At 38.9% G+C, this 18,166-nt stretch overlaps 1 long non-coding RNA gene across 1 annotated transcript; it reads left to right on the top strand.

The window, feature by feature from the left end:
• The first annotated feature begins 12,770 nt into the window (after positions 1 to 12,770).
• Positions 12,771 to 14,558, top strand: LOC121761853. Its single transcript, XR_006042112.1, has 3 exons — positions 12,771 to 14,097; positions 14,193 to 14,271; positions 14,524 to 14,558. It is a non-coding gene; the product is annotated as an uncharacterized LOC121761853 (long non-coding RNA).
• The last annotated feature ends 3,608 nt before the right edge of the window (positions 14,559 to 18,166 follow it).

The raw sequence follows: 18,166 nt of genomic DNA, 5'->3' as shown, positions 1-18,166 counted from the left end.
GGGAGAACAAGAATACTTGACCCGAAACGTTTAATTAGAGGAAGTTCACTTCAAAACAAAGTACTGTAGCGACATTTCTAAAGTTAAAGTAAACAGAGTTTAAATGAAAACATTGTATCGGATTACAAAGCAGCGGAACAGACCAAGAGATAGATAATGCCGGGTATGACGACACGACACCATCCAAAAGGCAAAGTAAAAACACAATTTTGACTTTAATTGCTCAACATCCGTCATCCCCATCGTCGCTCAACCTGCACATTAAGAAAACAACATGCAGGGCTGAGTACTTATTGCACTCAGTGGACACACGCCAAAATCATAGTTTGTCATGCCATATCAGTGTAACCTTGGGGTTTTAAGTGTAAGAAAAATAACCCAAGTACACTAAAACATATTTCATAAATTCGACTGCGCAGTCATTTTCAGATATTGCCACCCTTATTCCCACCATCATACACTATCTGATCCAACGGGTGACAAGGGGCGTGGCCACACCCCAGGTCAACTAGACCGGCCAACTTGCTCTCAGATGGCTCCCGATCTCGTGTACACTAGCCTGAGGGTTCGCAGCCCAACAGACCCGAATTCGATTAAACATATGTGGTAAACCACTTCAGATAGGTTTCAAAACAAAACAGTTGGCAAGACAAACAGTTCACCTCCATAAACATTTCCGGAACAACGTCCGTAGTAAAAATAACCCACAAAAATAGTAGGGTAGAAAAGCCCACCTCGATTGCTTAGCTTTTAAACAGTTTCCTTCTTCAACCACAATTTCCTCGTAAAAGATCACCCTTTTGAAAGATAAATAAGTATCATAATTAGAATCAGGAAAGACGGGGTTTAAACGACAATGCATGAATCCTACGTGGATGACTTCGACATCTAGCACGTTACACGTACGCACACTTAACAACATCTTATAAGTCAATCACACAAAAACACACGTCCGAAACACACCACGCACGCACCCGACACGCACACGACACACACCCAAAACACCCGTACTCCCGGTATACCCTCCTTGTGCAAACGGCTCACTTGGCTCGGAAAAGGTTCGGAAAAGGCTCGGTGTCTCGGCCTGGCTCGGCACCTGGCGCGGCACCTGTCTCGGCACTGGCTCGGCACCTGGCCCGACATCTGGCTCGGCGTCTCGGCCGCTGGCTCGATCACGTGCACACAAACTTTCCCCCAACCAACGATTCTCAAACCTTATACGACAATCACAACACACATTCCACAACCCAAAACACACCCGAAAACATGAGATCAAACCTTCAAAACTCCCCACAACACTGCCCTAGGCCGAACCCCAAAACTCTCGGCCAACACACACAAACCACCCGAACCAAACGCTGTTTTCCCCGAGCCATCTCTTGGCCAAACACACCCACATACATCCCAAAGACCACACAATCAGATTCACACCCATTGCACATAAATACATCACCCAAAAATATACATCCATCAGAAAAGCGCAGTTCACTTACAAAAATCATTATAAAATCAACCGACACCCAATGAAGCTGAAATTTACACACCACGCAGAAGACACATCCAAGTTTATACAGTTAAAATTTCGTACCAAAAGGGGATCGTTTGCTCAGTCACAAAGGGGTCGGAACCCACTGTCAGTTACTACCAAAACATGCTCAACAACAACACATAACCACAAGTCCTATACAGCATCTAAACAACTCAAAAACGTCCTATATGCATGTGTTTTCGAAATTATCACGAGTTAGGGTCTTGGGTTACCTTTCCCGGAGAGTTCAACCGTAGTTCGAACGATTTACTTCCTCTTCCGACTCCGATTCACAACGAGAGAGCGTAACACCTTGAAGAATCCAAGTGGATGATGAGAGGGGGTGAATGAGGAAAGGTAAAAACCGAGAGGGAGAAAGAGAGAAACCTTACCGTGATGAGAGAACGATTGCGAGAGAGAAAAGAGAGAAACCGATGTGGGGGAGAGATTGGAAAGGAGAGAGTGTATCGGTTAAGTGGGAGTGGGGAGAGGTTGAGGAAGTAGTGGGGAGAGGGAGAGAAACCGAGAGAGAGAGGGAGAGAGAGGGAGAGAGATTTAATTGTTAATTAGGATTTTATTTGTTTTTCAATTAATCATAAAAACTAAATATCCACACACATAAATAATATAAATCAATTAAGACTTTCCACACATATCTTAACCAAGATATTCACAAAATTCAAACCTTAAATAAAAGAAAACATCATTTTTTTTTTCGGATATTACATTCCTCCCACCTTAAAAGAAAATTTCGTCCCGAAATTTGCCTAGATCACTCAAACAGCTCTGGAAACTTCTCTCTCATCCTATCTTCTGATTCCCATGTTGCTTCTTCGACTCCATGATTCCTCCACTGCACTTTCACCGAAGCAAATGACTTATTCCTCAATTCTTGCACCCTTCGATCCAAGATGGCCTCGGGCTTCTCCTCATAACTTAGATCGGGATTTAGGACCATCATCTCTTCTTGGTGAACTATGTGTGCAGGGTCAAACACGTACTTCCTCAATTGTGACACATGGAAGACGTTGTGCACATTCCCAAAGCTTGGTGGTAGGGCCAATCTGTATGCTACCACGCCGACTCTATCCAAAATCTCGTACGGACCGATAAATCGGGGTCTTAGCTTTCCTTTCACTCCAAAACGAGTTATTCCCTTAGAAGGGGAAACTTTCAGAAAGACCTTTTCTCCGACCTCGAATTGTAAATCGGTCCTTCGAACATCCGCATATGATTTCTGTCGATCCTGTGCCTCCTTGATCCTCCCACGAATTTGTCGGACAATCTCTATCATCTCCTTTATAGAGTCTGGTCCGAGAATTCTTCTCTCACCCACTTCATCCCAATAAAGTGGCGATCTACACTTCTTTCCATACAATGCCTCGTATGGAGCCATCTTGATAGTCGCCTGGTAACTATTGTTGTACGCGAACTCAACCAATGGCAATACTTCTTCCCAACCTACACCTCGATCTAGCACCACGGCTCGCAGCATATCCTCTAAGGCTTGAATCGTTCTCTCTGACTGCCCATCGGTTTGTGGGTGGAAGGCAGTACTAAAATTCAATTTAGTCCCCAACTCGCGCTGCAGGCTCGTCCAAAATCTAGAAGTAAATTTGGCATCGCGATCGGATGTAATTGTCGCTGGTACTCCATGCAGACGTATAACCTCCCGCACATATATCTTAGCCAACTGGTTGGATCCATAGGTAGCACGAACCGGTACAAAATGAGCAGATTTGGTGAGACGATCTATAACCACCCAAATCACAGTGTTTCCTCGCTGAGATCTTGGCAGTCCTATCACGAAGTCCATTGCAATATGTTCCCACTTCCATTCTGGAATTTCGAGGGGTTGCAATCTCCCATAGGGCCGTTGGTGTAGCGCCTTTACTTGTTGACATGCTAGGCATCTCTCCACAAAAGCTGCAACATGCTTTTTCATACCGTTCCACCAAAATTGCCTCTTCAAGTCTTGATACATCTTGGTGCTTCCTGGGTGTGCAGCGTATGGGGTTTCATGTGCTTCTCTCATGATTTCGATCCTCAAGCCTTCATCCTTAGGCACACACAACCTTCCCTTGTATGTGAGACCATTATCCGCTGCCTCACGAAAGTTTCCGGGTTCACCCGTCCTCACTTCCGAGCGAATCTTCTCTAGTAACGTATCTCGCCGTTGAGCTTCCATAATTCTGGCTCTTAAGTCGGATTCCATCACCAACGTGGCTACTATTCCTTCCACAGTCTCGGGCATTCTCACTACTTCCAACCGCATCTTACTGAACTCTTGGATTAGACTCTCCTCGGTAGTAAGAAAGGTGGCCAGCTGAGATTGAGACTTCCTACTAAGAGCATCGGCCACTACGTTTGCTTTTCCCGGATGGTAGTTTATACCACAATCGTAGTCCTTCACCAACTCGAGCCACCTACGCTGGCGCATGTTCAACTCCTTTTGCTCAAAGAAGTACTTTAGACTCTTATGGTCCGTGTATATCTCACAACGGACTCCATAGAGATGATGTCTCCAGATCTTCAGTGCATGTACCACGGCTGCCAGTTCTAAGTCATGTGTCGGATAGTTCAGCTCATGGGGCTTCAATTGTCTCGATGCATATGCAATCACTTTCCCCTTCTGCATAAGCACACATCCAAGTCCCACCTTCGACGCATCCGTATACACCGCATAGTCAGTCCCTGACTCCGGCACAGCTAGAATTGGTGCGGTGGTCAATTTCTCCTTCAACAACTGAAAGCTCGCCTCACATTCTGGTGTCCAATTCATCTTGACTCCCTTTTTCAGTTGTTGTGTCATTGGCCTTGCTATCTTCGAGAATCCCTCAATGAATCTTCGATAATAGCCTGCCAGTCCTAAGAAGCTTCGAATTTCATTTTGTGTAGAAGGTGACTTCCATTCCTGTACAGCTTCCACCTTGGCCGGGTCTACACGAATCCCATCTGAGGTTACTACATGTCCAAGAAAGTTCACTTCTTGAGCCAAAACTCGCATTTACTGAACTTGGCATATAATTTCTCGTCCCTTAGAGTTGCTAGGACGGTTCTCAAGTGCTCTTTGTGCTCCTCCACGTTCTTCGAGTAAACGAGCACATCATCGATGAAAACTAGAACAAACCGATCCAAATACGGATGGAACACGCGGTTCATAAGGTCCATGAACACTGCCGGGGCGTTCGTCAGTCCAAAAGGCATCACAACGAACTCATAATGACCATACCTTGTTCGAAAAGCCGTCTTGGGTACATCTTCTCGCCGAACCCTCAGCTGATGGTACCCAGACCTCAAATCCATCTTAGAGAAGACTCCTGCCCCTCGAAGTTGGTCAAACAAGTCGTCTATCCTTGGTAGTGGATACTTGTTCTTCAGCGTCAGTTTGTTTAGCTCTCGATAGTCGATGCACATCCTCATCGTTCCATCCTTTTTCTTTACAAACAACACTGGTGCTCCCCATGGCGACACGCTAGGTCTAATGAATCCCAATTCCAGTAGCTCTTGTAGTTGCACCTTAAGCTCCTCCAACTCTTTTGGCGCCATCCTATAAGGTGCTTTGGATATTGGTGCCGATCCGGGCTCCAGATCGATCGTGAATTCTACCTGCCTGTCGGGTGGGGGTCCCGGCAATGCATCGGGGAAGACATCGGGATATTCACTCACTATCGCCACATCTTCTATCTTCCTGTCTTTCTTCTCCTCCCCATTCAAATAAACAAGGTACGCTGGACATCCCTTCCTCATCATTGTAGTGGCTTGCAGCGCGGAGACAATGGACTTGCGTCGGTTCATTGAGATTCCGTAAAACCTCGTCGGCTCTTTTCCTGGGGTTTCAAACGAAATTTCCCTTTCTCTACAATGAAGGGTAACGTGGTTCTCCGCTAACCAATCCATACCCAAGATTATGTCTACGCTACCCATCGTCATTACTTGTAAATTATGAGCCAACAAACTGAGTTCACCTATTCCAAAGTTCACACACGCACAAGATCGGGATATATCTATAGTCCCGCCCACAGGTGAGGTCACACTCATAGTGGGTTCGGTCTTAACAGTAGGTAATCCTAATGTATCCACACAAGAAGTTGATATAAAGGAATGCGATGCACCCGTATCAAACAAGACAACTATAGGCGTGTTGAGAAGTGTGCCCATACCTGCCAAGTTTCCTTGCCCAAAGGTTTCTTTCCCGTTTGCCGGCTGCTTCCCCTTCAAGGCGTAGGCTCTTGCTTGCGACGGCAGTCCTTGGCGGCGTTGTTGCGGTTGAGGTGCAGGTAGTGCCTGAGATTGCGGACGGAAACCTAGCTGGTTCTGCCTCATTCCCATATTCTTACTCGGGCAATTTCGGAGGTAATGGCCACTTCCACCACAGTTGAAGCACCTGGGGTCCCGACACTCTCCGGTGTGATACTTGAAACACCTTCCACATTGAGGGTTCCTTGGCGGGAAGTTTGCCCTCGGGTGATAGGTATTCTGTCTCCCGCCATTGTAGGGTGGGTTCTTCATGTGTTGTGGCCTCTTGCCACCATACTGAGTTTGATCACCATCCCACCTCCTCTTCTCTTGATGACCTGACTGAGCTTGTAGGGGTGTCGCGTTTGTTGTCGCCACCACTTTTGGTTTAGGGAGTGCATCTTCCACGTCCAGTGCACAAGTCAAGATCTCCGAGTAGGAGAGTTCTCCTCGACAAGCCAATGCGGCCTTTATCTCATCCTTGAGCCCGGCCCGGAACTTCACCGCCCATTTCTCGTCGGTGTCCATCAACTCGGGCGCATATCGTGCCATCTGCGCGAGGGCTCGGTCGTACTCAGTTACAGTCATTCGGCCTTGGCTCAGCGTGTGGAATTCTACCACCTTGGCCCGTCTGTACGTCTTTGGGACATACTTGTTATCAATCTCCATTTTAAACTCCTCCCATGTTAACGCTTCCAAGCGTGCAGGATTCATAGTTCTTTGCCGAGTCTCCCACCAGTAATCGGCAGCACCTGATAGTTGAAAGGTGGCGCAAGCAATGCGCTCCCTATCTGTGCACTCCATGACCCTGAAAATACGCTCGAGGCCGCGTATCCACTCTTCAGCTTTTGATGGATCTCCTTGTCCATCGAATTTAGGGGGATTCTGCCTGGAGAACGTAACTATGAATCTTTCTTGCTGAGGCGGGGGTGGAGGTGGTGCCTCAGCGTTGGGTCCTTGTTGTGGGCGGCGTTCACGTCTTGGCGGCATTCTGATTCAAAATCCAAAAAGTGTTACTACAATTCTCATCCAAAATTACCACTTTCTCAAAATTTTCTCATAATCTTCAAGTAGTAAGATGCAACACATAGGATATATATCAAAATCAAATTCTCATTAAAAGAAAGGAGGTCAAACGTTGATTCCCAAGAGCAGATCGTACTAAAAACAAAACTAACAAGACATCAACTATTCTATTTCTAGACTACGACTCGATCATCCTCATCCATAGGCCCTTCCTCTGGGTCTTCGTCATCGTCCTCCTCGGAGTTCCCTTGCGGAGCCTCCTCGGGTTCCTCCTCATAGTCATCTTCAAACCCTTGCTCATCCTCGTACATACTCACGTACTTGTCCTGATACACGATCCCTTCTTGCACATCCTGTGGGGGCTGCTCCTCTCGAGAGTCTACCAGTGCACAATACACGGCCTTCCGAAAGCCAGCCATGTCGCCCACCATGTCATCGGTAACAGGCTCATGCCACGTGTACCTCCTCGCCGTTCTTTCAGCCCACTCCTTCCAGCTGTCAGGGAGCAATTCTATTAGCTTCTCAATGCCGTCATGCTCTGTCACTCCGAACTCCTGAGCTGCCCTCCAGAGGGTATCGAAGTGCGCTACGAACTCAATCAACGGTATGTGATCCTTCTTCCGGTACACTCTATACTCCCTGAGCACCCTCTGTGCCCTAAGTCTATCACGATCACTCCGTCGCGGGGTTCGGAACATACGCGCCATCTATAGAAAGACAGAAACAATCGCCTCGCATATAAAAACAGGGTGCATAACCGAAGAAGAGAGAGATATGTGTATGCAGACGTATCGCTGTTCTAACTCCAACCCGTTGGTGTTCAAAGGCCATAAGTCCTTATCTACTATAGGTACAAGAAGCACTAGTGAAATCCTATCACGTCTAAGTTCAAACATTCAAAAGGCCAACACATACTCACATAAAAGCTCACATCAACATTCACGTCACCATATCGTCACACATCAGTCACATGCTTTCATGTACATTCGACACACAATAACAGTTCATAATTCAAACAATTTCCACTTTTCACATCACTTTGTACCCTTCCACATGCATCAATATTTACTTACTTTCCAAAAATCATTTTCAAAACCCAAAATCACAATTTCCTCCACTTCCATATACTTTCCAAAAATTCAAAATTTTCATTACCGCATTTCAGGTTGAGTGCGATGAGTCGGATGTTGAGCCAATGACACTTTTGAAAACTTACTCAAAACAGAAAAAGACTCTTGGATCCAGAGCAGAAAGAAAACCTAGGCTCTGATACCACTCTGTCACGCCCGCATTTCCTAAGGATAGGAAGTACGGTGGACCGCGACTAGGGGAGGAATAAAGAAGCGGGGAAGAAAGGGGAGAACAAGAATACTTGACCCGAAACGTTTAATTAGAGGAAGTTCACTTCAAAACAAAGTACTGTAGCGACATTTCTAAAGTTAAAGTAAACAGAGTTTAAATGAAAACATTGTATCGGATTACAAAGCAGCGGAACAGACCAAGAGATAGATAATGCCGGGTATGACGACACGACACCATCCAAAAGGCAAAGTAAAAACATAATTTTGACTTTAATTGCTCAACATCCGTCATCCCCATCGTCGCTCAACCTGCACATTAAGAAAACAACATGCAGGGCTGAGTACTTATTGCACTCAGTGGACACACGCCAAAATCATAGTTTGTCATGCCATATCAGTGTAACCTTGGGGTTTTAAGTGTAAGAAAAATAACCCAAGTACACTAAAACATATTTCATAAATTCGACTGCGCAGTCATTTTCAGATATTGCCACCCTTATTCCCACCATCATACACTATCTGATCCAACGGGTGACAAGGGGCGTGGCCACACCCCAGGTCAACTAGACCGGCCAACTTGCTCTCAGATGGCTCCCGATCTCGTGTACACTAGCCTGAGGGTTCGCAGCCCAACAGACCCGAATTCGATTAAACATATGTGGTAAACCACTTCAGATAGGTTTCAAAACAAAACAGTTGGCAAGACAAACAGTTCACCTCCATAAACATTTCCGGAACAACGTCCGTAGTAAAAATAACCCACAAAAATAGTAGGGTAGAAAAGCCCACCTCGATTGCTTAGCTTTTAAACAGTTTCCTTCTTCAACCACAATTTCCTCGTAAAAGATCACCCTTTTGAAAGATAAATAAGTATCATAATTAGAATCAGGAAAGACGGGGTTTAAACGACAATGCATGAATCCTACGTGGATGACTTCGACATCTAGCACGTTACACGTACGCACACTTAACAACATCTTATAAGTCAATCACACAAAAACACACGTCCGAAACACACCACGCACGCACCCGACACGCACACGACACACACCCAAAACACCCGTACTCCCGGTATACCCTCCTTGTGCAAACGGCTCACTTGGCTCGGAAAAGGTTCGGAAAAGGCTCGGTGTCTCGGCCTGGCTCGGCACCTGGCGCGGCACCTGTCTCGGCACTGGCTCGGCACCTGGCCCGACATCTGGCTCGGCGTCTCGGCCGCTGGCTCGATCACGTGCACACAAACTTTCCCCCAACCAACGATTCTCAAACCTTATACGACAATCACAACACACATTCCACAACCCAAAACACACCCGAAAACATGAGATCAAACCTTCAAAACTCCCCACAACACTGCCCTAGGCCGAACCCCAAAACTCTCGGCCAACACACACAAACCACCCGAACCAAACGCTGTTTTCCCCGAGCCATCTCTTGGCCAAACACACCCACATACATCCCAAAGACCACACACTCAGATTCACACCCATTGCACATAAATACATCACCCAAAAACATACATCCATCAGAAAAGCGCAGTTCACTTACAAAAATCATTATAAAATCAACCGACACCCAATGAAGCTGAAATTTACACACCACGCAGAAGACACATCCAAGTTTATACAGTTAAAATTTCGTACCAAAAGGGGATCGTTTGCTCAGTCACAAAGGGGTCGGAACCCACTGTCAGTTACTACCAAAACATGCTCAACAACAACACATAACCACAAGTCCTATACAGCATCTAAACAACTCAAAAACGTCCTATATGCATGTGTTTTCGAAATTATCACGAGTTAGGGTCTTGGGTTACCTTTCCCGGAGAGTTCAACCGTAGTTCGAACGATTTACTTCCTCTTCCGACTCCGATTCACAACGAGAGAGCGTAACACCTTGAAGAATCCAAGTGGATGATGAGAGGGGGTGAATGAGGAAAGGTAAAAACCGAGAGGGAGAAAGAGAGAAACCTTACCGTGATGAGAGAACGATTGCGAGAGAGAAAAGAGAGAAACCGATGTGGGGGAGAGATTGGAAAGGAGAGAGTGTATCGGTTAAGTGGGAGTGGGGAGAGGTTGAGGAAGTAGTGGGGAGAGGGAGAGAAACCGAGAGAGAGAGGGAGAGAGAGAGAGAGATTTAATTGTTAATTAGGATTTTATTTGTTTTTCAATTAATCATAAAAACTAAATATCCACACACATAAATAATATAAATCAATTAAGACTTTCCACACATATCTTAACCAAGATATTCACAAAATTCAAACCTTAAATAAAAGAAAACATCATTTTTTTTTTCGGATATTACATCGAAAGTCTTCGTGTTTTAACTATTGGAAGTTATGAAGTTAAGAATTTGCCAAGTTCAATCACGAAGTTGATACATTTGAGAGTTCTTGATATTAACAAATCAGGAAAGGCATGTCTTCCGGATTGGATTGGTAAACTCGTTCATTTGCAAACACTGAGAGCAAATAGATTATTTTTTAGACAGCTTCCAAGTACTTTGAAGTACTTGACTAACTTAAGACATCTTTATATTAATGATAGTATAGAGTTGCCTGCAAATATTGGTAGATTAACTTCTCTACAAACACTGGAGTATTTTAATGTTGGCAACAAAGATGGATGGAAAATCAAAGAGCTCGGAAATTTGAATGGTCTCAAAGGAAAACTGGAAATTTCTAAGCTTAAAAGAGTTGATAAAAAGGAAGAGGCTGAGAAAGCAAGTCTATTTGCCAAATCAAAATTATTGGATTGTGTTTGAGATGGGATCAAAACAGAGAAGGTGAAACTACAAATGACGAGGATGTGTTGGAAGGATTGCAACCACACTCAAATTTGAAGAAGTTAAAGATTCTAGGATTCGAGGGACAAAGATTTCCATTATGAACTCGAAAGATGGAGTTGGAAATGTACCACTTAACAATTTGATTGGGGTATGCCTCATGAATTGCTTTAAATGTGAAGAAATCCCAATGTTTGGGCAGTTTGCCAAATCTCAATAGTCTCCACTTAGTAGGATTGAGGAATGTGAAATCCATAAATTGTTCATTCTATGGTATAGAGAAATGGGAGACACGTATTATTTTTCCAGCTCTCGAATGGCTCGTATTGAAAGTGATGGATAAGCTAACAGAGTGGGCGGAAGTAGAATCAGCGGGTGCAAGCTAACAAAAAGCAGAGTAAAGAACAGATCTGAAAAGCTATGGAAGACGAAACACCATAACAACTCATAAAATTAAATCTACTCCTAAAATCTAAGCTATGACGTGAACAAGAAAACTAACTCATACTCATGCATGAAACGAAACAGAAACTACTTGATCTAAATATCCTAAAAACTTTCAAACATAAAACATCAGATCTGGCTAAATTGAAACATAACAAGACATTTATAAGCTAAGACATGTGACATAGAAAGGAAACCGAAAGCAGATCAGACACATCATGCATGAAACGGAAAACATCAGCTGAAATGAAGACATAACTTCAAATTTACCAAATCAAAAACATCAAAGCGCCAATAATACCAAAAGTAAACAGAAAACGAACCAGGAAAGCAGTAGATTGTTTCATCACCCCTTCTCGGAGTGGAATAACAGAACCGAAAGATAAAAGTGCAGTAAACTACCACCAAACTACCAGCTAACTAAACTAGAATAAGACCAAGTGTGTGTGCAACGAAATCAAGAAGATGAAGTGAAAAGAGCTCCTATTTCAACCCTAGAAGAGAGCCGAATTCCTAAAGATATTCTAACTAAGAAAGCTTATGAGACCCCCCCTTTCACTATTGGCTGGGACTCTTCTTTTTATTGTGTCGGGCTTCCTTTATATAGAGAGGCGTAGGGCTCTGATCCCTAGGGTACCATCCTCTCTGAAATGTCGGTCCTGTCCTTAACAATTGGTGGTAGGGTCTTTAGCTCTATCTCCCAATGCATAACTCCTACTGGCTCCACTTGATTTTTGACTTGATCAACTTAATGCAGCAGTTTTTGCCTTCTTTTCTTGATCCGTTCGTCCGCCCTACTGATTTGTTTCTTCCTCTGAATATGACGGTTTTCACATACACCTGGCTAAAAATGGTTGTTAGTTTATAGAATTTGAGGCAGTTTTACTATAGAACACATGACACGAGCCTCATCAGTCGTATACAAACCGAAAGCAGCCCAGTTGACAACAGTATAAATTTTGATATTAACGGATATCAAATCAGAGAGTATGAATATCTTTTCTTGTTTGTTTTTATAGAAACGACATTTTCCTTAAATATTAGATAATCAAATATTTTACTCTTTGTTTATGTAGACCAACTTACAAATTTAAACTGCACAAATAATCTACAGTGAAAAAATATGTTCCGGTTTGCTGGATTTTATAAGCATAATGTTTTATGTTTTATGTTTTATGTTTTATAAAATACTATATCTATCCCAACTAACCAACTAAGTTGAGTCATACTCCCTCCGTCCCAAGGAAGATAACCCATTTCTTAGGCGGCACGAGAATTTATACAACTTTATTTTGTGTGAAAGTGGAGAGAGTAAAGTAAGAGAGATGAAATAAAGTAGAGATAAATGTATTTCCATTTTTAGTAATAGTTCATCTTGGTTGGGACAAACCAAAAAGGAAAGTGAGTCATCTTCAGTAGGAGTAGTATTTTTTTTTGATATGTAGTTAAGTAATTTCCTTTTTTTATAAGTACAAAACAAAATATCCAATCATTTGTACTTTATTTTATCACATACTTTATCTCTCTCTCTTATTTCTCCTACTTTATTTATCTCTCCTATCATTCAACCCAATTTCTTATTCTCCGTGCCCAAAAATTTTTCATCAACTTATTTGGTACAAAAGGAGTACTAGTAACAAATATTGGATCTCATCTTATCATCTGTTGTGTTATACAGGGATGTCGTTAGAGAAACTACGTACATTGCTGGATTCAGGTAACCCTGCAGGTGAGTATTTACTATTCTTAATATTGATGTTTATGTTATAGGGGTATTTTCTTTGATGGAAATTAATGGATGATATACATTTTTCACATTTTTTCACTCTTTTGAAATACTCTTTCCGTCTATCAATTAAAGAAACATTTTGCCATTTTGTCCACGATTTAAAAAATCTTATATTTTTTCCCACTTTTGGCATGTGGATCTCATATTCCACTGACATTTATCACACATAGTTATTATAAAACTAACTACTAAAAATGGGTGTCACATTCCACTTACTTTCTCCATTTATTTTTCTTTCACATAGTCAAATAATTTTTTAAAAGTCATGTCAAGTCAAAATGACTCTATAAATGATGGAAGGAGTTAGAATTTGGTAAGGTGGGTATTTTTCTCAACTCATTTCCCCATTTTATATTTTCTAACTCCAATTTATGATAATATCATCATGTTATATTAGTGGGATAATGTTTTTCCATGCTTTCCACCACAGAAAATATGGTGTGATGAGATGATCATTTGTGATTTTTCTTTTTCTTTTTGATTCTGCCTCTGCTCTCTATGCATGGTTTGTAGTAGATGCTTCTTTTGGACAATATCCAATTATCATTTGGGAGTCATTTGGCTGGCAATGATCTTTAGGATTGTGAGTCGTGTCTATGAAGAAATAAATATGCATGTTTTTCGTATTGTGATTGGAAACACCAAAAAAATTGATAGAATTCAAATTTTAAGTTAAAGTCAAATAGATATGAACTTGTAATATTTCGATTTAATTGCAACTTGTTTGGAGCTAATCTTTTTTTTAGTTGATCAACTTGTAAGACTAAGTTGCACACACTTATCCAAAAATGGTTAGTTGAACGCTACTTTTCCTCTCAACGAGATTACATACATCATACACTATCTTTTCGTTTTATTTTGAAGAAGAAGACGAAAGGATTTGTGTTTGAGTTTGAGTTTTGAGTTTGAGTTTGAGGTGCTTCCAAAGACTGAGAAGATAAAAAGGAATTATTGTCAATCAAACATTCTTCAAATTCACACTGGTAAGATCACGTATAATCCTAACTGTCCTTCACTGAGTTCACTCTCATTTAAGTCTGTTGGCTGCAGCTTGTTAATCTGATTTTCTAATTTGTAGGTGACTCCTAATCTCTATGGGAACCTGGTCTCCAATATAGCTGCAGGTATTGCTGGTGGAACTGGTGTCATGCCTGGAGGTAGGCATTTTATCAATAAATTTATGAATTTCTGTTATTGAGTGCTTAAATTATGTATGCAAGACACGTTATAAGTAGGGAGGGTAGGGTGTTTACAGAACTAATATTTCTGATTTGACATGTTGATGGTGGTTGTTTGTGAGCACTGCATGTCTTATAGTTACTGTTAGTCATGCACACTTATAAAATAGAACTAGTGTGGTATTTCTTCCATATTACCTGAATAATAGGTGTGTCTTTGATGCTTTTCAGGGAATGTAGGGGCTGATCATGCCATTTTTGAGCAAGGTGCTAGACTTAACTTATTTTAATACACATAATATGTGCATGCCTTAACTTATTTTCACATAAATAATATTTGTAAGTGTACGGGGCTAATGTAGTAATTAGTAAGCAAGAATATCATGTCCCACATAGACAAATTTATATCAACTTAAGTACCACGAATAAATGTTGACTACTATCTAAGCAATCGAAAAGGATTTTATTTTGTTCTAACACTACTAAGAGCATATAGTAAGCAAAGAGAATTAAAAGTTAGAAATACGAAGTTTAACACAAGAGAAAAGTATCACAAAGAGAAATGTAGAGTTTTGGATCCAACTACAATGGAAACGTCATGCGATTAATTCAACAACTCCGATTACCCATTTTATGTCTCTAGGATTACTAAGAAAGTCGTTAGTCTAGGTTGAGCCCTCTCTCGAGTGCATTCACCCCATTGATTTACCCTTAATATTGAAGTCTCCTTCTAATATGTTTAGATTAACTCCAAGAAATAAAAGGCACAGGCCCTCACAAACGATCCCCTTTCTCGAGTGCAGATTATTTAAGTGTTGTTCATTCTTTTATCACTCCTAATTAGGTATCTCTTTATTACTATTATCTAGGTAACCAAACTCAATTGGTAGCTAAGCAATTGAATTAACAGAAATGATTTAGAGACATAATGCAATGCCATAATGGGGTTTAAAACATTATGTTGAACCTTGATCAAAAAATAATTGCATTATCTTAACTCATCTATTTAATATTTGAAAGATATATTATACTAAATATTTTATATTTTTCTTTATAGAATATTAGAGTTTTTAGCTCAAAAAATTGTTAATATGCTACAAATTATAATTTGATATAGTGTGATATATGAAGTACTCCCTCCGTACCATAATAGATGTCACACTTTCCCTTTTAGTTTGTCCCACAAAAGATGTCACATTTCCATTTTTGGAATAAGTTCTCTCTCACATTAATATAAAAATTATATTTTCTCTCTCTATTTAACACACAAAACAAAACCTCCTAAAATCTCATGCCGTCCCACAAGTGTGACATCTTTTATGGGACGGAGAGAGTATTAATTAAGTTTAAGATTATGATTTTAAGAGTTTCATAATTTCAATTTTAATTCTTTACTTTCTATAATGTTTATTTCTTTTAATTCTTTACTTTTGGAACATTATGTTGAAGCTCGATAAAAAAATCACATGTTCTAACTCATCTATTTAATACTTTAGAGATATATAATTAATACTATATTTTTCTCATTTTTATATAAAATATTAGTGTTATTGACTCAATTCACTATATTTTGTAACAAATTAGAATTTGATATATTATATATTTATACTAATTAGGTTTACAACTTTGATTTCGAGGTTTCATAATTTTAATTTTTTATATTAAAAATTTTAATATCTTTTAAGTTCTTAATTTTTGAAACTTTGTGTTGATCTCAATTAAAAAAATAATTACATATTCTTAATTTATGTAATATTTAATATTCTAAAGATATATAGTTAATGTTTTCTCTTTTTCTTTGAAAAATATTAGAGCTCTTGGTTTATTCACTATATCAGCAATAAATTAAAATTTGATATATGATTGGAGCAGTATAATTTCTTTAAATTATTATTTTGAGTGACAGAGTCTTACTAGTACTAGTCAATTAAAATTAAAAAATTATTAGATGTAACAAAAGCTATAGAAAATAACACAAAAATACGGTAACGCAAAAAAGTCCTTCATCACAATAACTATATTATTTTATTATACAATTCAAATTTGAATAAGAAAAATGTTTTAATTTTTACTTTCTATTTATTTCATATATTAAAATAAGTGATATCATTGTTGTATATTTCAGAATATTTTAAAAAAAATAACAAGCTATAAAAGAATAGTAGTACTATATTAAGTTATCAAATTATTTTATAATTAAATATAATATTTTAGTTATATGGTGTGATAATTAATACTACTATAATGATAAATTTATAATCTGAATTAACATTTTTTAAATACGTATTAAATTAACATGACAAAAGTATATGCATACATATGAATTTTTTTGAAATTCATTTATAACTTTAATGCGTGATTCAAGTTTATCTCTAATTAATGAATATGCATTTAGATAAATGTATTTAATTTGATTTAATTTTCCTTAACTAGATATATATCCATTTAATATGATACTATTAGGGTAAATTAGTCACCATATAAAATATGGATATGACGTGGTATAGAGACATTCACTACCCTTGAATTAATTAAGCACAAAAATGAACAAAAAAATCTTTATGGATTTATAGGGGATTGAGCTCTGTAATTAAGGTTAAGTTTAAATTTTAAGCTTAAAATTCATAAATACTCAAAAGTAAGACCAAAACTCACTTTTTATATAATGACTAGTATTACACCCGTGCTATGCACGGACTAAAATAATGTAAAATATTTATTTTAGAATGTAATTAATTAACTAAAATATTAATTTTAGAATGTAAATAATTTTAAAATTATTTGTTATAAATTAAATTATTAATAAATGAGTTACAAATTGTTTGACCTTTCACATTATAATCTATTAGTAATAAAAAAGAATTTAAATCAATTGATTTTGTATTGATGCGGCCGGTTTGTGTACAATTGCACCATAATGATGGAAACTTATTTTCTCTAATTAATATGCAATCAATTGTAGTAAAAGAATTCTAAATGGATGTGTACATTTATTATTTTCTTGTAAATTACATTTATACATATATATGAAACTGTCGTTGTTAAAGATACAAATTCATTAATAAATCACAATTTTAATTATCATCAAGATGAATGCACACAAAACAAGCAAAACTATGCAATTAATTCAGCATAGAGACAGCACAAACAATAACCAATTTGAAACTGAACCTAATAACGAATTTGAAAATGATACATTTAGTTCTATAAAAATATGAATTAACCGTTTTGAATTTAAAATTGAAAAATGAATCATTTAAACTCTCTATATATTACTCCATTTTTTTCATAAAAACGTTTGTTTTTAGCTTAAGTTTTAATATGGCCTGCTTAGTAAAAACAAACGAAGGAAGTTAAGATTCAGCTAAAATATAAACACGTGGAAAATAATACTGTACATTATTTTTATAAAATAAAAAAATGACTCTGACCGTGAGACTAAAAAATAAAGTAAATTTACATCACACAAAACAAAAAAAACCTAAAGACTGTATAATTATCACTTCTCCGAATGAGTTCTAAGATATTGCTTATCAAAAGCTATAATTTAAGATTGCACTGGTGAGACACTTCCTAGTCGAGCTTCATTTCATTGCAATATAGTGACCTTATACAGTAAAAACCCAAACCATGAAACTTAAATCCTAAACCCTTAACTTTAAAATAAATATTAATAAAACTTAACATTAGTAAATAAAATAATACTAATTCGTAAATTATGAAAAAAAGTATTGTAAACAACCCCAAAAGTACAATAATAAGAATAGCAAAATAAAGAAATTAAAATAATACATAGTCAATTAACGTCAATATTATATTCAAAAATAAATTAGTTCAAGTAATTATTGTAGAATTAATTTTCAAATCTTAACAG

The sequence above is a fragment of the Salvia splendens genome, chromosome 13 (genome assembly GCF_004379255.2).
Source record: "Salvia splendens isolate huo1 chromosome 13, SspV2, whole genome shotgun sequence".
NCBI classification, from domain to species: domain Eukaryota; kingdom Viridiplantae; phylum Streptophyta; class Magnoliopsida; order Lamiales; family Lamiaceae; genus Salvia; species Salvia splendens.
Note: the sequence above shows the minus strand (reverse complement) of the source record. Positions and strands in the feature narration are given on the sequence as shown.